At 33.8% G+C, this 19021-nt stretch overlaps 1 protein-coding gene across 3 annotated transcripts in view; it reads left to right on the top strand.

The window, feature by feature from the left end:
- Uggt (UDP-glucose-glycoprotein glucosyltransferase) overlaps positions 1–19021 on the top strand; it is a 211458-nt gene that overhangs the window by 6175 nt on the left and 186262 nt on the right. The gene's annotated exons all lie outside the window — the stretch shown is intronic.

Below are 19021 nucleotides of genomic sequence, written 5' to 3' on the forward strand. Positions count from 1 at the left end.
ATAATAATATTCCATGGGCAAACTTAATTAGTGTATTAATGGACTCATGTAACACCATGCGTGGAAAAAAAAAGGGTGTTGAAACCAGACTACGATCAAACAAAGCACCCCACTTATTAGATATTGATGGTGACACATGTCACACAGCTAATAACTTTGCAAAAAAATTTCCTTCATGTTTTGATAGATACTTCGGAGATTTGTTTGATGACATCTATTTTGATATGAAAAGCTGCAGTAAAAGAGAAAATTTTTTCAAAATCTGTGAATCCCTTGCCATTAAAAAACTTAAGCCCTTGAAGAGACCAGACCATAGGTGGGTGTACATTTTATGTGTTTTAGAAAGAATCAAAGATCTGTGGGATGCTTTTATTGCATTTTATTTTCACTACTTGGATAAAACTGATAAAGGGGATTATTTTTCTTGTGTTGAAACTGTATACAATAAAAGAAATATCACAAAGGATGCTTTAGCTCAGAAAAAAAGAATACTAAATGGGTTATTTGTTATGGAAAACAAAACTTTATTGCATATGGCATTATATTCAGCAGTATTACCAGAGTTCAATACATATATTAAATTATTTGAAACAAAAAACCAATGCTTCATTTAATACATTCCAGTATTTATAAATTGATGGCAAAATTTTTCTCTTTTTTTATGAAGCCAGAAAATATAGAGTGCACATCTTATAATGATTTATTAAAGGTTGATGTCACAAATCCAGAATTCCATCTACCTAGCAAAGTAATAGTTACTGGTGCAGAAGCTTCCACTCTCCTGAAGAAATTATCAAAAAATCATCCAATAGCAAAAGAATTCTAAATTTCTCTAATGAAAGCTTATACTAATACAGCACAGCATATGAAACAGAAATTACCCCTTAAAAATTCATATCTAAATAGTTTTACAGCATTAGATCCAGAGCTAAGAGGTAAAACCAGTACAATATTAGCTTTTGAAAAATTATCTTCTTTTATGTCCCATATTTTTAGTGATAATGAAAAGTCAAAAGTAGAAGCTGAAATAAGGTTATACCAGAGTGATATTGATATCACCAAAGAAATGCTCTACACATCTGATGAAAGTGGAAATCAAGTCAAGTGTACAATTGATAAATATTGGTCTAAAGTTTTTAATTTAAAAGATGATTTCACAAATGATTATAAGTATCCTACATTGGCTAAACTGGTCAAAGCCTGCCTTAGCTGCTTCCATGGCCCATTAGTGAAAAGTGCCTTCAACTTAATGGATACACTTGTCACTGACTATAGAACCTCTCTTAAGATTGATTCTCTAGATGCAGTGCAGACTATTAAATATGATTTAATGGCTTCTAAAGAAACCTCATGTGAAAAATATGGCTAAAAAAATCCAATGACTGATCCAATTCACAAAGATCTCTTACTGAATATGAACAGAAGTTAGAAAACATATCAAGAGGACTTAAAAACATTTATTTCAGATGAGTCACCTATAAAAGTCTCTGAAAAACCTTTTACATTAGCAGAAAAGCAAACTGCTTCTACCTCTGCATGTGCAGTTCTCGAGGAAATTTCTTCAACTGTAAATGAGGAAAATAAAAGTCAACCTTCATGCAATTATGAAGTTCACCACAAAAGAAAGACAAGCCCACAAACATCAGAAAATAAAAAAAAAAAAGCAGCAGAGATTAGATAATTTTTTTTTAAAGAATTAATTCAGGTAATTTAAAATATTTACATAAAATGTAGTACATAGTTTATATGTTTGAAAATTTGTGGTTATTAATTTTGCAAAAAAAGTAATTCATTGAACTTTTATAATTAGGTCATTCAATACTTCATAATTGTAGTTTTTCATTTCTCTCCCTTCTTTTCGAAACTCCAAAATGTCGGTAAGTAAGTCCGTAAAAGTGTCATGGGATTTTTTGGTGTCCCACAAACACCCCTGCTCACCATGAACGGTAAATTTTTTAGGAACTACTCTCATATATGCCCTCAGTAGGCGACAAATTTCTCGGCAAACAATTTTGGCAAGAAACTCCACACTGCCATATTACTACGTAATTTTTTATTTCTACATTTCGAACTTTAAGCCTAAAATTTGTGCAAAAATGCAATTTTCGCACGTGCAAAACCCATGTTTGGAACACACAATTTAAGCTAAAAATCCAAAACAAAAACAAAAATTTTAGATTGCAAAAACGTAAAGTTTCTAACCAAAAATATTTGACAAGAATGCATGTACACAGCAATATGTTTTAACTTAAAAAAATAACAGAATTGCACAATCTATGCAGTGAAGGAATCTACAAACTATGCACACCTAGCTTAAATAAATCAACATAACAACAATAACTTTCAAAGAATGCCATGTACTTTCTGTTTAAACTGTTTAAACTTTAAAAAAAAAAATCTACGAATTGCACAATCTAGGCAGCGAAGGAATCTACGAACTAAGCACACCTCTCTTTAATAAATTGACATAACAATAAATTTCAAGAATATCATGTACACAGCGTTTTGTTTAAATTTTAAAAACATCTACGAATTGCACAATCTAGGCATTGTGCACTAATCCATAAAATAAACTAAAATACATTTCAAACAATTCATAAAAACAACAATAATGACAGAAATTGATACTAAAAAAAAACAATGAACATAATGTTCTACAAAATAAGAACAAGAATGAAACAAAATGCACTTACCGTGGATGAATGCTTCTTCAAACAGCAGAAATACCAATTTCAAACATCACAAAAATAATTTCACCACAAATTTGTTAAAAGCATCTCCCATTTCAGGACAACGATGGAAAACTATATAAAACTCCAAATCTCATTTCCATTTATAAGTCGGCAGCGTAGCTTTAACACACCGCCACATAATCTCTATTTATATGACAGCCAGACTCACTATCCACAAAATTGATACTATGTTTCACAAATAAATGTTTAAAACCTTCTCCTAAATACTTGTAGAATTTCCAGCTACCCAAAAAAATAGTTGTACAAGACCATGCAACTAAAGTTTTGTCAACACGTGTTTCATTACATATATGCCCTCGGTTGCATCATAAATTATTTAGAACCACACACCTCACGAACCAACTAGGAACTAAAACCACTAGAGTAGTAAAATCCAAGTTTCTACATAAAAAGGGTTGCCATAGAAACCAACATTGCCCCCAAAACCATCGTAGAACACACAATCGCACCAAAAACCAGCTCAGAACACATATTGCCGCATTTGGCGACCTGTGGGTGTATATAAGAGTAGAGCCATTTTTAAAAAATGGTATGAAAATGTGGGAGTTTACGAAGCAACGCAAGTGACCAATGTACCTAAGTACTACTTATAAAATACAGCTGACATAGGAAATGGCAATTGTTTATTGCCTTCTCTACCGATTGATAGGCAAGTTTTAGGTAGCCCCGAGAAAAAAATGATTAATAGGCTATCGGTCGGTAGGCGTTGATGAAAAAAGCCGATTAATAGGCAATTGATTGGTAGGTGTTGGAGAAAAAAGACGATTAATAGGCTATTGGTTGGTAGGCGTTGGCGGTAAAAAGCTGATTAATAGGCTATCAGTCGGTAGGCATTGGTGATAAAAAGCCGATCAACCCGTTCAGGACCAGCGTTGCGCATACGCGACGAAACGATTCCACTCCTACCAGCCCAGCGTCCCGCATATGCGACGCAGCGATTCCACTTCTACAAGCCCAGCATTGTGGATACATGACATTAAAACAGAATGATTTATTTGAATTTTTAAAAGCTAGCAAATTGAGCTAAGTGGTAGTTGTTTTCACATGGGTTGATTCATACGGCATTTGACTTTCATGTACTGGCATTAGTTTGTTTTGTGCTTCTGGTTTTGAGAGATTTTTTGAAATAAACTGGAAATCAGGGCTCTTTATAAGTGCACCTGTGAATTAAAGGGGCATAGGCGTTTTTGTTATTTCGTTAGGATTTTCTTTTTTTTTTTTTTTTCGTTTTTCTATTTATTTTGAAACTTAACATAAGCTTTCTTGGTTAATTAAAAAGTAAAATTACAACATTATTACAGAAGAGGAAAGACTATCAGCTTTCTCTACGCATAATGCGTCTTGCTCGCATTTCTCAGGAAAGAGGTCGTTGTATATAATGCCTTGAATGGTCATTATGTATGATGACACAGGTGTTATATTTTGGTATATAATGTATTTACATGCAATGTAATTATATATAATGTATATATTGACGTCATCAGTAACGGATATCCTGCCAGTGGGAAGGGGGTCTTTCCTTGATCACTTTCCGGTCATTGTGGACGCTGTTTTCGATTTAGAAAAACAGGAAGTTATCTAATATAAACCTGATGTCACACAGGATTTGAGGATGAAATATTTCTGAGTGTCTTTTGAAGAAGTTTTGGGACATGTGTCAGGTTATATTCAGTTTCATTCCGTTAGCCATGGCTAAGAGACCTTACTTAAAAACTTTAAAAATTGTCCAAAATCATTAGACACTATACCTTTCCGTCTAACTGGAAGACAGTTTCTGAAAATTTACATATACGGAAAAGTAATAAAGGTAGGAGAAAATGCGTTGTGTGCGCTAAAACCAAAGAAAAGCGAAAGCAAACAACATATTTGTGTGCGAAATATGCAATGTAGGACTGTGTGTTGATCCTTGTTTTGAGTTATTTCACATACAGCAGAATTTTCAGATTGGAATTTAATTACCAACAGGTAATTCTTGTTTAGTTTTTTTTTAAAATTTCGTATTTGTAAATTTATTTTCATGTTTATAGTATTTATTTCTGCATGTGTAGTTATGATTTTAGTATTTTGCCTGTTTAATTTATTTCTATTAATGTGATATTCTTCATATTAATACACATTAAAAACAAGTACATTAAATACACAACTTCAAAAATTCAAGTCGTAATATTAAAATGCTGATTTGACATGATTTTTTTGGTAAAATTAGGCTTAACTGCTGAAAATGCGCGGGCCAGTGGCGACAATCTATTTCAGTGGGTTCGGTCCCGTGACTGCGCTTCGTTCTCCCGCCACTGGTTCTTAAGGGGTTAATAAGTGATCGGTCGGTAAAGTGTTAGATTTTGGTGCCCTCACATAATACATGTACAATATAATACCTAAATAAATAGCAATTATTTGCCTGAATAAAAAGCAATCTGTTCATTCAAACGTTTTCCAGAAAAATTATTGCCAATTTGGTTGAATTTCTGCCAAATTTCACAGTGAATAGGAAAATATGTAATAATTATTTGATCCTTCTAAATTTTGAATCAATTTCATAATTTGGGGTAGAAATGACTTTTCAAGGTAGAATTTCATTTTCAAAATATTTCTTTAGGAAGCAGATACTTGAGCAGATCATCCTTGTATTCACTAAAAAAGCAACAATATACTCTGTACTTGTGCTCAAATAAAGAGCAGCTTTGAACCAAGAACCAGTTTTCATTCAATAAAGTTCATAAATGTTATGTCTTATTTAATTGGTGTTAGTGCTGAATTTTGCAATTATTTTTTTAAATTAAAAAATTGTATTTTGTTTATCATAAGACATTTAGTCAAAAATTTAGAAAATTGCTTTTACTAAAAAGGGTGTTTTCATACGAGACCATGAGAATTCCTAAATTAAACCAATTCAGTTTTCAACACTTGGTATTATGTACTATAATAGTAATAGTAACCAAAGCAAATTATTTTAGTGATGGGCATTATATTTTATAATATCTGCTATATAATTATTCACCTATAATTTCAACACACAAAGTATTTTTGAGTGATTGGACTGCATAAATTTTGCAAAGTTGTTGGCGTTTGTCAGATATGTAAATTTTACTTGTCACAGAATATATTTTGGTCCGTAAATAGCTTCTAGCTGTAACAACAGCATAAAAGATTGATGATTTTACAACTCAGTGTGGTGTAGATAAGAGAAGTACACTGGTATTTGAATGATGATGCAAGAACTGTAGCAAGTATAAATGTATGACTTCCACATTAAAACATTGTTCCGTAGGCAACGATCATCTAATTTATTCTTTTGGGGAGAGGTTGTGAAAATAATAGTTGTGAAAAATTTTTCAATGATATTTTAAAACAGTATTAAGAAAAAATGCTAAAGATCTTGAATTTCATAAAATCAAAAAGGTGGCAATTCTATGGTACAGTCAAAAGTCATTAATCCGGACTCGTCGAGACTTCGGCGATTCCGGATTATCTATTTTTCCGGATTATAGATCATCAGTTTAAATCTTGTAAGATGGCATGCAGAAATTATAAAATTAAAAAATATGAAACCATAATTTATGAAATAAAGAACAATTATGATCTAAAGGGTATCAAAATTTATAAAAAAAAAAGCTTAATATGTATTTGTTTACTTTATTAAACATTTCTTTCAATGTAAGTTAAGTTGCTTCGTTTTATGTCATAATACTTTCTCTTTAATTCTATAAACAGACATAATTTCTTGTTCAGTTACAAAGTTCTGCTGTTCAAGTCCTATAATTGCTGTGTTGAGAATACCGACTAATTTGTCAATCGAAATTTTTTCGTTTTCAATAACCTCTGTGTCACTTTATTCACTATCAGAAGCGAATTATAATGATGAGGAATTTGATTTAAATCATATCAAAGACAGAGCACATCGAGATGAAATACTACATGTAGTAAGGAATTATAAGCCAAATAAAATAAAAACATCTGCCCTGAAGATAAGGATAGTGCTGACAGGTCAACTTCCAATTCATTGCGTGCTGCGGTGTCCCGCCCCCGCCGCAGAGCAGCGTGAAATTGATAAACAGATTTCGGAATGGTTAGATAAACAAAGGATTATGCCTTTATCCATTTTTTGCAGCAATTCCACTTTTTGTTTAATGGACTTCGAAACATACTTTCGCTTTGTAGATCCTTTAGTAAATATATATCGGAAATTCTATTTGATGTAATTGAAAGTTCAAGCTTACTTTTATAAAATTGCTCTAACAGTCAGCAAAAAATAATAAGCATCCAATTCGAAGATTAAGGAACAATGCAATCTGCAACATTAACTGAATTACATAATTTTAGCTTAGCGTATACCGTCTGTTATACATTAAATGCGCACCCGTAAACGTATTTTGCGCATGCGCACACGCATATTCGCAGCCGTGACGGTCTTACGCGCATGCGTCAATGCGGAGCATGTGCAGAAAGTTCGTAGCTTTGAGGTTCGGATTATAGATCATTCCGGATTATGGGTGTCCGAATTAACGACTTTTGACTGTATTCATCATGTAAGAAATAGATAGAAAGCATTTTCTCTTTCACAATGAGCTAATATGATTTTCTGTAGAAAATTATTTTTATTTTTGTAAACTAACACAAGGCACTGAATTTTTCTATGACAAGTATCAGTTTGACAAGAGATTTACTATCTAGCCATTTCCGCTAGCAGAAGAAAAGGCCTCCAAAGCTGAATAAAAGCCTACAAAGTAAATATATGGAACATTTTGCTGTTCAGAGCAAATTAAAATTTTTAAGAGGAATTGCAATTTGCAATAGATGTTAAAAATAGGCAGATGTTATACTTTATATTCTTAGAAAATTTCACTGTAAAAATATTGTTGTCAGTGACATAAAAAAGCATTATTCAAGTTCATTTGAAGACTGGCAATTTTTTTTTTAAGAAAATGTGTTGAGCGAGTTGATGTGAAATTGTTCTTCAGCGGAGAATAAGAATATTTTTAATGGAAGATTTAAAATAAATAAAATTTTGCAGTTATTTATTTACATAACCTGCAAATTCAGCTTTTAGAAACATTTCTAACAGTTGCAAAAGTTGAATGAGTTTCCTTATGTCAGTGGCATAGCAAGGGATGTGCATGATGTCCCGGGCGCCGCTCGTGGAGGGGCGCCAAATGGTCTCCAAACAAGATTTTCCTACGTTTTGGAATATTATTATTAATGATCTCCTATTAAAACTGGAAAATCTTGCTTGTTGTGATACTATAGCCTTTGCAGATGATGTTTTGTTTTGCTTCCAGAGTAGGGACCTTTCTGCTACTTTTTTTACAGGCACAAGAGACTTTAAATTTTGCCTCCAACTGGTCAAAAGGTTTTAAATTAGATTTTAATCCTAATAAAACCAGGGTTATGATTATTGAAAAGCGAAACATCTGTTATGATGCATTTCAGTTATCTCTCGATGGCACCCCTTTGACTGTGGTAAAGCAAATGAAATATCTTGGGGTTTTTCTTGACTGTAAATTTTCTTGGAAACAACACTTAACTTATGTATCAGAGAAATGTGATAGATTACAGCGTGGATTAAGTTGTATTGCACGTAACACATACGGTATTAATTACAACGTTCATTCGCTCATCTATAAACAAGGAATTGCACCTTTTATTATGTAAGGCTCTAGAGCCTGGGGTATATCGCTCAAGAAGAAGATAAATTATAGATATTTACGACGCGTTCAAAGACGGATACTTCTGCGGGTCATATGTGGATATCGTACCGTAAGCTATGAGTCTGTTTATGCAATTTCTGGCTTTCCTCCAATTGACATTGCCATTCTTCATTCTATTGCTTATAAGGAAAATATTTCTGCTCCTACTGTCTCTCAGCATGACTGTATTTTACCTCTATCTGATCTCCCTCATCCTTCAGAAAGAAATGCTATTAATTTTATTCAGTTTAGCAATAAAATTGTGGGTGATTCGCCTGTAACTTGCTATACTGATGGCAGCAAAATTGATGGCAAGGTTGGTCTCGCATTTGTTGTCTTCAAAAATGGTCTTGAATTTGAGCACTTTCAATTTAGAATCAGAGATGAATGTACCGTTTTCATAGCTGAACTTTTGCGCATAAACTTCGCCGTCAAATGGGTCTCTAAACAAAATAGTGCTGTTTCAGACTATCTCATTTGTACTGATTCCCTTTCATCCTTGGAGATCTTAAAATGTATTTCTTCTTCTAATAATATCATTATCGAGATTTAAAAAGAATTGAAGAATCTAAAGGATGAAAATATTTCGGTTTCATTTTCATTTGTTCGTGGGCATACAGGTGTTGTTGGGAATGAACGAGCTGATTTCCTTGCTAAGACTGCGACTAAGCGGGAAATTGACACTTTTGTCAATATCCCTAATTCCTTCTATAAGAAGGTCATGTATGAAAGCATTGTGGAGTCGTGGAATCACGAATTCATTAATTCAAATAAAGGGAGTTTAACTAGGAGATATTTCCCTTCTATTAAAATGAGATTGTCATGTCATCATTTCTTTACAAATTCCAAATTACAAATTAACCCAGTTTCTTACTGGACATGGGAATTTTAAAAGTTATTTGAACAGATTTAAGTTGAGTCTTGAGTCTGTCTGTGACTGTGGCCTCGGCGGCGAGGAGAATGTAGAACATGTGCTTCTTCTATGTCCTAAATATGAGAGCGAAAGAAAAGTCTTGAAACTGGGACTGAAAAATTTTAATATTAACTGGCCTCCAGAGTTTTACCAATTTATTTCCGAGAGAAGTGCTTTTAACATTTTTTGTCAATTCATTGTAAAACTTTGTAATCATCCTTGATTTTATTTCAATTTTCTCTTGTTTATTTTGTATTGTGTTTCATACTTACTTCTGTAAGCCCCATGTGATACTATGTGGTACATGGGGAACTTGTTGAGTTTCTTTTAATAATAATAATAATAAAAAAAAAAAAAAAGATTTTCCAGAAAATTTCAGTTTTTATTTTGATCGATTTCTGGAAAATATATTTAAAATTAATAACTATTGTAATATAATTAATTATTTATTTTCTTGATTTGTCTGATAAAATGTGTAATAAAATATTTGCAGTGCATCAACCAAAACGTTCTTCTTGACCACTTTATTTCTCCAAAGTATAGATATATATTTATTTTTTTAAACAAAATGCATGTGTATCTTTTGCTTTTTATTTTAAAATGATAACATGACCTTGTCCCAAATTTCTCAAACATATCCAGTTTCCATAATCTGAAAATGACATTTTGGGAAAATCCTAACACTTCTGCTATAATGGATTGCATTTGACTCTCCTGTAAACGACTGATGGCCTTCATGGCTACCGATTCAACTAAGTCATCTTGCTGAAACATCATATATTCACTGCTATGAAGCATTCAATGCATGTCAATTGTTTTTAATCTATTACAAAAGGAATACTGCAGGTCGCTCCTTACTCCTTATCTAAAACGGATAGTTTTTGACGTCACAGACTAAATTTGCATATTCCCAACTTTGTAAACATTATAATTTTCCTTTATAATCTCTTTTATTTCTTTTTGTTCAAAAAGGTTGTCGATTATATGGTTATTTCATACCGAACCCACAATATCCCCTAATTGTTTTGAGCAGTGAATGTGACTGTATAACGTTACTCCGCAGTAGAAAAGAAACGGAACCTAAAACTCCACTACAGATCTATAGAGAAAATGTGTTTCCAAACCTAAGAGTCGCACTTCAAATACTACTTACTATTTCATTATCAAATGCTAACTATGAATGTTTGTGCAGCATATTAAATAAATTTTCACATATTTACAATCAATGATGGGACAAGATCCCCTAAGTCATCTAGCATTTTTAAGTGTGGAAAGAGAAAAATTTGAAAGGGTCGATTTTGATGAAGTAAATAATAAATTTGCTTCATCCAAGGTAAGAAAAATGTATACATAATAATGAATTGTATTCATGTATTGTATTATTATTAATAAATATAAGTGCCCGACCAAGTCGAGGTGCATGTGATTGAAGCGAGATGAGGGCAAATTAAAATTTTTAAGTTGGCTGGTGGTGTGTCTGACAATTTTAGGTCTTTGGCACTCCAAGCATGAACGTGTCCAGTTGGCTATGTCCTTTTGTATGCTAGGCCATACAAAACATTGCTGTATCAGTTTTTTCGAAGCCTTGATGCCAGGATGTGACAGACGATATAACTGACTGAAAATGGCATGACGAAATCCGATGGGAACATAAGGTCGAAATCTTGAATCCTGAACATCACAATAAAGTGATTTTCCAGGTGACAGCTGCATAGGCTGCAAGTTGAGATTGGTGGAAGATTTGCTTTTCAAGAGGGTTTGTAGTTCTGAATCCCGGTGTTGTTCATCCGCAAGGGCAGCAAACTTTATTGGCGAAGGAATGGCCTAGTTCTTCAATACAAGACAAGGTGTCTGCAACAATATTCTGCGAAACCCTCAGTATAACGGATAGCAGTTGAAAATTACCCTATGAAATCTAGGTGTCTCATTTGATGAGGAGAAGTTTTATCCTGTTGAAAAGCATAGGTTAAGGGTTTGTGATATGTGAAGATCATGAAAACGCGTTCCTCTAGCATATGTCGAAAATATTTGACAGCTTCATAAATTCCTAATAATTCATGATTGTAAGTGCTGTATCTGGTTTGTGCTGGTGAGAGTTTTTTAGAAAAATATGTCTGCATAATTCTTGATCTTTCTGTTGTAAAACTGCTCTTATACCTGTTGTTGATGCATCAACGTGTAGAGATATTAGGTTATTTTTTGGATACAGAAGAGATGAAAAATATGCAACGCCTTCGCCGGGAATCGAACTGTGGACCTTTGGAGTACTGGCCCAGCATGCAGAACTACTACACCATGAAGGCAGGCTAGGAAAGCGGGAGAAATACCTTATATACTCTCCTTTTTAAAGGGCGACTGGGGATTTTAGGGAACCCAATCGCCAAATCCTGGGTGTGGAGACTCCTCATCCAACACCCCTTTTAGTTCGGGCACCATTGTGGAGACATTAGGATATTTGGAAGCAAGAGAGATTGAAAAATTAGCAACCGCCTTCACTGGGAATCGAACCGCGGACCTCTGGAGTACCGGCGCGGTGTGCAGAACCACTACACCACGAAGGCACGCTAGGAAAGCAGGAGAAATACCTTATAAAGGAAGAGTGATAATGGTTTAGATGAGGAAAGATACTGCAAATTTATTGCCGAAATTAAATCATTTTTGCATTTTTGGAACGCTTCGTGAGATTCTGTGGTCCAGGTTATAACACGTTTATCGTTTTTCTTGCTTCCAACCAAAAAAGGAATTTAGAGGTTCTTGTATGGTTGCTGCATGAGGTAAGAAACGACGATAAAAATTGAACATAGCAAAATATCTTCTTAAGTCCTTCACTGTAGATGGTTCGGGCATATCGCCGGATAGCGGTGACTCTGGAAGGGGTCGAACGCCATCAGCAGGAATTTCATGACCAAGAAAGGATACTCTTGGTTTGCCAAAAAGATTAAGACTGACACCGTACTTTTGAAAACATTCAAAAACTGTTCTCAAATGTGATAGTTGTTCTTGCTCTGAAGAGAAGGTGATTAAAGACATCATCAAAATAAGATACACGAAAGTCAAAGCCAATTAACACCTGATTCATGAAGCGTTGGAACGTTTGAGCAACACTGCATAAGCCGAAAATGATGCCCGGAAACTAAAATAGTCCAAAAGGCGTAATAACAGCAGTTTCAGCTGAGTTAACGGGCATTTGGTGATACGCCCGCTCGAGATCAAGGGTTGTGAAAATAGCTTTTCCCTCTAAAATTTGCATACAGTCTTGAATGTTCGGGATTCGGTAACGAACCAGCGATAATCACCACTTACCATTTCGTTTCCGAACTAGATGGAGCAGACTGGCCCATGAACTTTTTGAAGGACGGCAAATTCCCTGTTCCATCATGTATTAAAATTCCTCTTTGGCGGCTTTAAGCTTGTCCAGAGCCTTTAAGAGTCTAAGTTTAGCGGCAGTTAGAGGTCTGTTAGTTTCAATATAATGTAGTACATCGTTCTTGGGTTCAGAAATACTCATAATTGGGCGCATCTCTGAGAAGTTAATACCATGGGGAGTTACCCGAAATCAGTTTAACGCTCAAATCTTCACTATTGCGAATTATTCCCAGATAAGTTAAGTTGATTCTGGAATCTATCAAACGGCGATTCTTAAGATCAACAAGCAAAGAAAATTTATGTAAAAAGTCTGTGCCAATAATAGGACAATAGCAATAATGAATGACAGTTGGAAGTTGCGGCTCAATCCTAAATCAACAGATATCAGGTGTTCACCAGAAGTTTGAATAGGAGTTCCATTTGCTACATAAAGTTGTAACTTGTTAAGGCGCTTTTGTTCATGAAAATGTGGTGGAACGACAGAAACATCAGCCCCGGTGTCTAGAAGAAGCCTTAAGCCCGAATTCTTTTCGATGACGAAAAGGCGTGCAAAATTCCGGCCGCTGTCATTCACGAGCAACGGCCCATCTTATTTCCCTGGTCACGGTGGGTGGCATTTGTTGGCACGGTGGGTCACAGGGTGGGTGGCATTTGTTTGCCTTGTTTCAAAATTTGTGGTGTTAAAAAACAAATTCCCGGAGGAGGGCTTTCATTACGTTTCCTTAGTGGGTTACAACGTGTATTTCGACCACGTGATGTGGAGAGGTTGTGGTGAAAAGGTTCAGCTTGGATGCCTACTAACTGAGCAACCTGTTTGAACAAATCATCAATTTGAGCCTGTAATGCCACAATACCTGGACCAGGAGCCTGCAATGCGTGTATTTGCGCAGGAATGGCCAGTTCGTGAATTTTATCGGCGATTTCGGGAAAATTTTTTAAGTGGCTCGCTACTGGCCACTAAAATGGTAAAAAGTTTAAAGCAGAATACCTGTTATGTGCATGTGTTATTTACACTGCCGTCCGGTACATCACGTGCAACCATACGTTACTGTTGTCAATATTTCACAACACAATGTTAAATAAACACGTTTTTACCATTAAAGATATTTTATTATGTAAGCGGAGACATTATTCGTAGCCTTGGCTTCGTAAAAATGTTTTTTTTATTTTTTTTATTTAATATTTTTATTTAGTTTATTTTCTGTCATTGAAATCATAATCTTCAATCCCTTCCGGGTTGTTTTTCCTTTTTAAATAAAAATAATAAGTTTTGCAATTATTTATAAATGACGGTTGCATCTGTCATAAAACTGTCATAAAACAAATGCATGTTAGATGGGTTTGCATGTTAGATGGGAGTCTATTCATCCATAATGTTTTAAGAATGTTATCCGTTAGATTACTGGCGGCTAAGTCTGACATTTTAGACAGCAACTAAGGCCTTATATCACCCAATTGTAAATCGTGCAACAGCTGCTTAATTTTAACTGTCTTGGATTCTTCATAAACAGAAATAATTTTTTTTTTTTTAAGATTTGTATTTGTCCGTCGTCGGTGGATTCAAAATTATTTCACGAGCTGATTGCAGTACCTCTGATTCTAATGTGGCGATCGCCGTATAAAATTGAGTTTCATCGGCAGTAATGTGACTCAATTTAAACTGCACATCCAATTGAATGAACCATAATGATGGGTCTTGGGGACAAAAAAGAGGTGGCTTAACTGCCACTCGTGCCAATTGTGAAGCAGCATCATTGTCAACAACTTTAGATCAATCAGATATGCACAGTAGTAATATGTATAGAAAAGTAATCAATATGTATATAGTGACACAGTTTCTTGGTACTTGACATCAGAGAAATTGGCAGCTCAAATGCAGCAGACGATACATATATCCGCTGAAATTATGACAGAAATATGTTGACTCATCGGAATGCAGCACAACGCTTGAAATCACAGGTGAAATGTCTTACTTGCATCTCATCACGCTGGATGACTTACTGGTGCTCAGAATTTTGACATATAAACTCCATATTCATGCAACATTGAAGATTGCTATTAGTAATAAATACGGGTCACCAATTATGGTAGTACAATTTTTTGAGACAGATCGTTAAATAATTATAACAATTGAATAGAATAAATCAGTGCTCCGCAACTGGTGTGCCATGAGTAGGATATAGGTGTGCCACAATCAAATACATGTATTTGACATTTTGCAATTTTTTATCATGTATTTAATACACAATGACAATTTTTTTCCCTTAATAATGTCTATTTTAAATGTTTTTATATATTTCACTGTTGTGTGGTTGTGTGTGTGATTGTAAGTGTGTCAGCATTTGAATTTTTTCGGCACTTCCTTGATAACTCGGAACTCAAAAATATATAACTTTTTTTTAAAACATAAATTTAAACGAAATATATTGGTTTCAGACCATTTTAATTAAAAATAATAGCTCTAAAACTGTTTTTTAAAAATTTGAAATAAACCAATCAAATTAAAGAATTTTTGTTTTTTAATTTTTTAAAAAAAATTTCGCAGTCAGTAATAACAAAAAATGGTATACAAAAATTACTTGAATTCTAATAAATTTATATAAAAACAAGTTTTTATCAACAATTATTTTTAAATATACTATAGAATGATTATTATAAGTAAATAATTATTCAACGGTGCATCGTAAGATGGTTAAAAATTGCATAGTGTGTACGTGTACAACCAAGATCCACTTAATTGATCACAGATAAAGCAGAATACCTGTTATGCACATGTGTTATTTACACTGCCGTCCGGTGCATCACGTGCAACCATACGTTACTGTTGTCAATATTTCACAGCACAAAGTTAAATAAACACGTTTTTACCATTAAAGATATTTTATTATGTAAGCGGAGACATTATTCGTAGCCTTGGCTTCGTAAATTTATTTTATTTTTTTTTATTTAATATTTTTATTTAGTTTACTTTCTGTCATTGAAATCAACCCTTCCGGGTTGTTTTTCCTTTTTAAATAAAAATAATAAGTTTTGCAATTATTTATAAATGACGGTTGCATCTGTCATAAAACTGTCATAAAACAAATAAAGGACGAATATGAAAGTAATAGCAAATGCTGTTGATTCAATGTTGCGTCGGTTTGTTGTTACTTTAAAACTCCTCTTTAATACGTCATCCTTCTGATCACCAGGTCATGCTTAACGAAGAATGTGGCGGCCATAAGACCACATTCTTGTCGTCGCACGACATATTATCTTACTGAATAATATTTTGTTAATGTTCTTCATATAACATTTTTTTAGTTTTTACCCCTTTAATTATGGATAAATTTTTACGCCGGAAAGATTCTTCTTCACGTACAGATGATGAAGATCCACCTACAAGTGTTACAAAAAACCTGAAGAAAGTAGTGAAAAGAAAGTACGACGTGGATTACATTAAATATGGATTCTCGTGGTGTGGCGATGAAACATCACCAAGACCACAGTGCATCATTTGTGGCGATCAGCTATCAAACGAGTCAATGGTACCCAGTAAATTAAAGCAGCATCTATATTAAAGCCACCCCAGCTGCGCCAACAAAGGCAAACAATATTTTAAGAGGTGTTTAGAACAAAATAAAAAACAGAAGAAATTTATGAAGTCGGCCGTAACAGTTTCTAAAAAGGCACTAGAGGCTAGCTATCATGTTTCTAAATTAATTGCACGCCAGAAGCCACATACTCTCGGCGAATCGCTTATTAAACCAGCATGCATGGAAATTGTCCGACTTATGCTTGGGCCCAATGAAGCTGAGGAAGTGAATAAAATTCCATTGTCTGCTGATACAGTTAAAAGACGTATTTGTGACATGTCAAGCGATATTTTAGAAACATTGATTAAAAAACTGTTATCGGCTGAAAAATTTGCGCTTCAGATCGATGAAACAACTGATATTAAAAATTAAGCACAGCTGATAGCTATTGTACATTTCATTGATGAGGGCTTTATTAAAGAACATTATTTATTTTGTAAGGAGGTTCCAGAGCGAACAACCGGCGAAGAAATTTTTCGAGTAACTGATGATTTCTTCAAAATTTGTAATATTCAATGGAGCAACTGCATTGCTGTTTGCACAGACAGCGCTGCGGCAATGACAGGTAGTAGAAAAGGGTTTGTCTCTTGTATGAAACAAAAAAATCCGACGGTACATTTTACACACTGCTGCATACATCGAGAAGAATTGATGGCCAAGAATTTACCAGAAAAACTTTTGAACACGATGAATGAATGCGTCAAAATCATAAAGTTAATTAAATCAAGAGCCACAAATTCGTGAATTTTTGGATTACTTTGCACAGAAATGGGAGCTGAATATGAATCATTATTGTTTTATACAGAAATTCGCTGGCTATCCCGAGGGAATTTCTTTTAACACATAATATGCTCGAAATATGCCAGCACCTCGATGATGATTACTGGATAGCCAAGCTTGCATACATGGCTGATATATTTGAGCATTTGAATGAACTTAATAAAAAAATGCAAGGTCGAAATGAGAATATTTTAACGTGCTCCGATAAATTACAAGGATTTATTAAAAAACTCGAACTTTAGGAGAAAGAGTTGCAAAAAGGATGTTTAGAAATGTACAGAAGGACTAATTATATTACAACCGAAAACAAACAATCAATTCTGGATCTGGCCCAACAACATTTAAGTATGCTTCAGCTGAAATTTGATCAATATTTTTATTCCATTAATACAGAACAATACGATTGGATTCGAAATCCTTTTGCAAACAATGTAATAAATTCTATGGAAGCGCTGCCTCTAAAAATTCAAGAGGAATTTACAGATTTGAAAAGTGACACGACTTTAAAATTATACTTCTCTGAAGTTCCATTAGATGTTTTCTGGATTTACGTTAAAAAAGAATATCCTCATATTTCCGAAAAAGCAATTTTAACATTACTTCCATTTTCTACGACATATTTATGTGAGCAAAGTTTTTCAACTCTATTATTAATTAAAAATGATAAGCGGTCATGCTTAAAAGATCTTGACCAAGAACTTCATGTTGCGTTGTCAGATATTGAGCCGAATATAAAACTTTTGTGTTCATTGAAGCAAGCGCAGGTATCACATTGATAATTATTATGATTGCATATAAATAAATATGTTATGGTTTTATAATTGTATATTTTTCAAATTAAAAACAAAAATTTTATTGTAAATTTTCTGTATAAATCAATACATATATACATTAGCTTTTGGTGTGCCACGAAATTCCAGAAAGATTTTTTGTGCGTCGCAGGTGAGAAAAGGTTGCGGAGCACTGGAATAAATATTATTTTGTTTTTGGTTGCTATTATTTTGTTTTTGGTTACCAGACTGGCAGAGTTGAGTTGTAGTAGGCAAGTTGCAACATGTCTATTTATCTATAATGTATATTAAACTTTTAATTGTTTAAAAACTGTACTTTTTAAAAACACTTATATAAATATGTAAAATAAGTAACACCTTTTTAACTAATTCTAGATCATCGTATGTCTGAATATTTTTGCCGACACAGATGCATTCCGAATGCAAGGCTAGTGTAGTTAGGTAGTGACTATTCTTAATATATTTTTGAGTATTTTATGGCAGATTCAGCATTTTATTATTATTTGCATTATTTTCTTATTACGAATATATTCTATACATTATATACTGAAAGTTTTTTTTTTTTTTTTTTTGGGGTGGGGGTGCCAAAAAGGTATTTTGCCCCGGGCACCAGTTATGCTTGCTACGTTATTGCCTTATGTCACTGACATTGTTGACTAGTTTTTGATAGCTCTTTGCACAACGCATTTACGCAGAAGTGGCTTATCATGGTCTGATTGAAAAATGAATGCAGTAGATTAAATTTAGAGCTTGATCTAAGAAAATTTGGAAAGGATATTCACCTATCAGACACTGTTATCTACAATAGTGTCAGTGCTTTTGCTGAAAAACTCGGGACTCGTAATCCCAATTGTAGAATTACATTTAAAATTTTTGATAGAAAAAAAAATTGCTCATCAGAAGCTGAGTAGCAAGATGACCACATGTTGATGGTTTAAATTAAATTAAAATTCAGGTGAACAGATTTTTAATGGTTTATTCCTGGGTAATGAGAATATAAATCTAGGAATACCTTTCCTTAGTAATGTTTCTGTGCTTTACCATGATTTACTAAATAAACAAGCAAACAATTGAGCCCCCCCCCCCGAAAAAAGGAGTTATTTGTTTACTCTTCCCCCTTCCTCTGCTTCTGAATAAATTCTCTCAGAAAAGGCTTAAA

Source organism: Stegodyphus dumicola, chromosome 6 (genome assembly GCF_044657685.1).
Source record: "Stegodyphus dumicola isolate Sdum_Otavi_A_Nest chromosome 6, ASM4465768v1".
NCBI lineage: Eukaryota > Metazoa > Arthropoda > Arachnida > Araneae > Eresidae > Stegodyphus > Stegodyphus dumicola.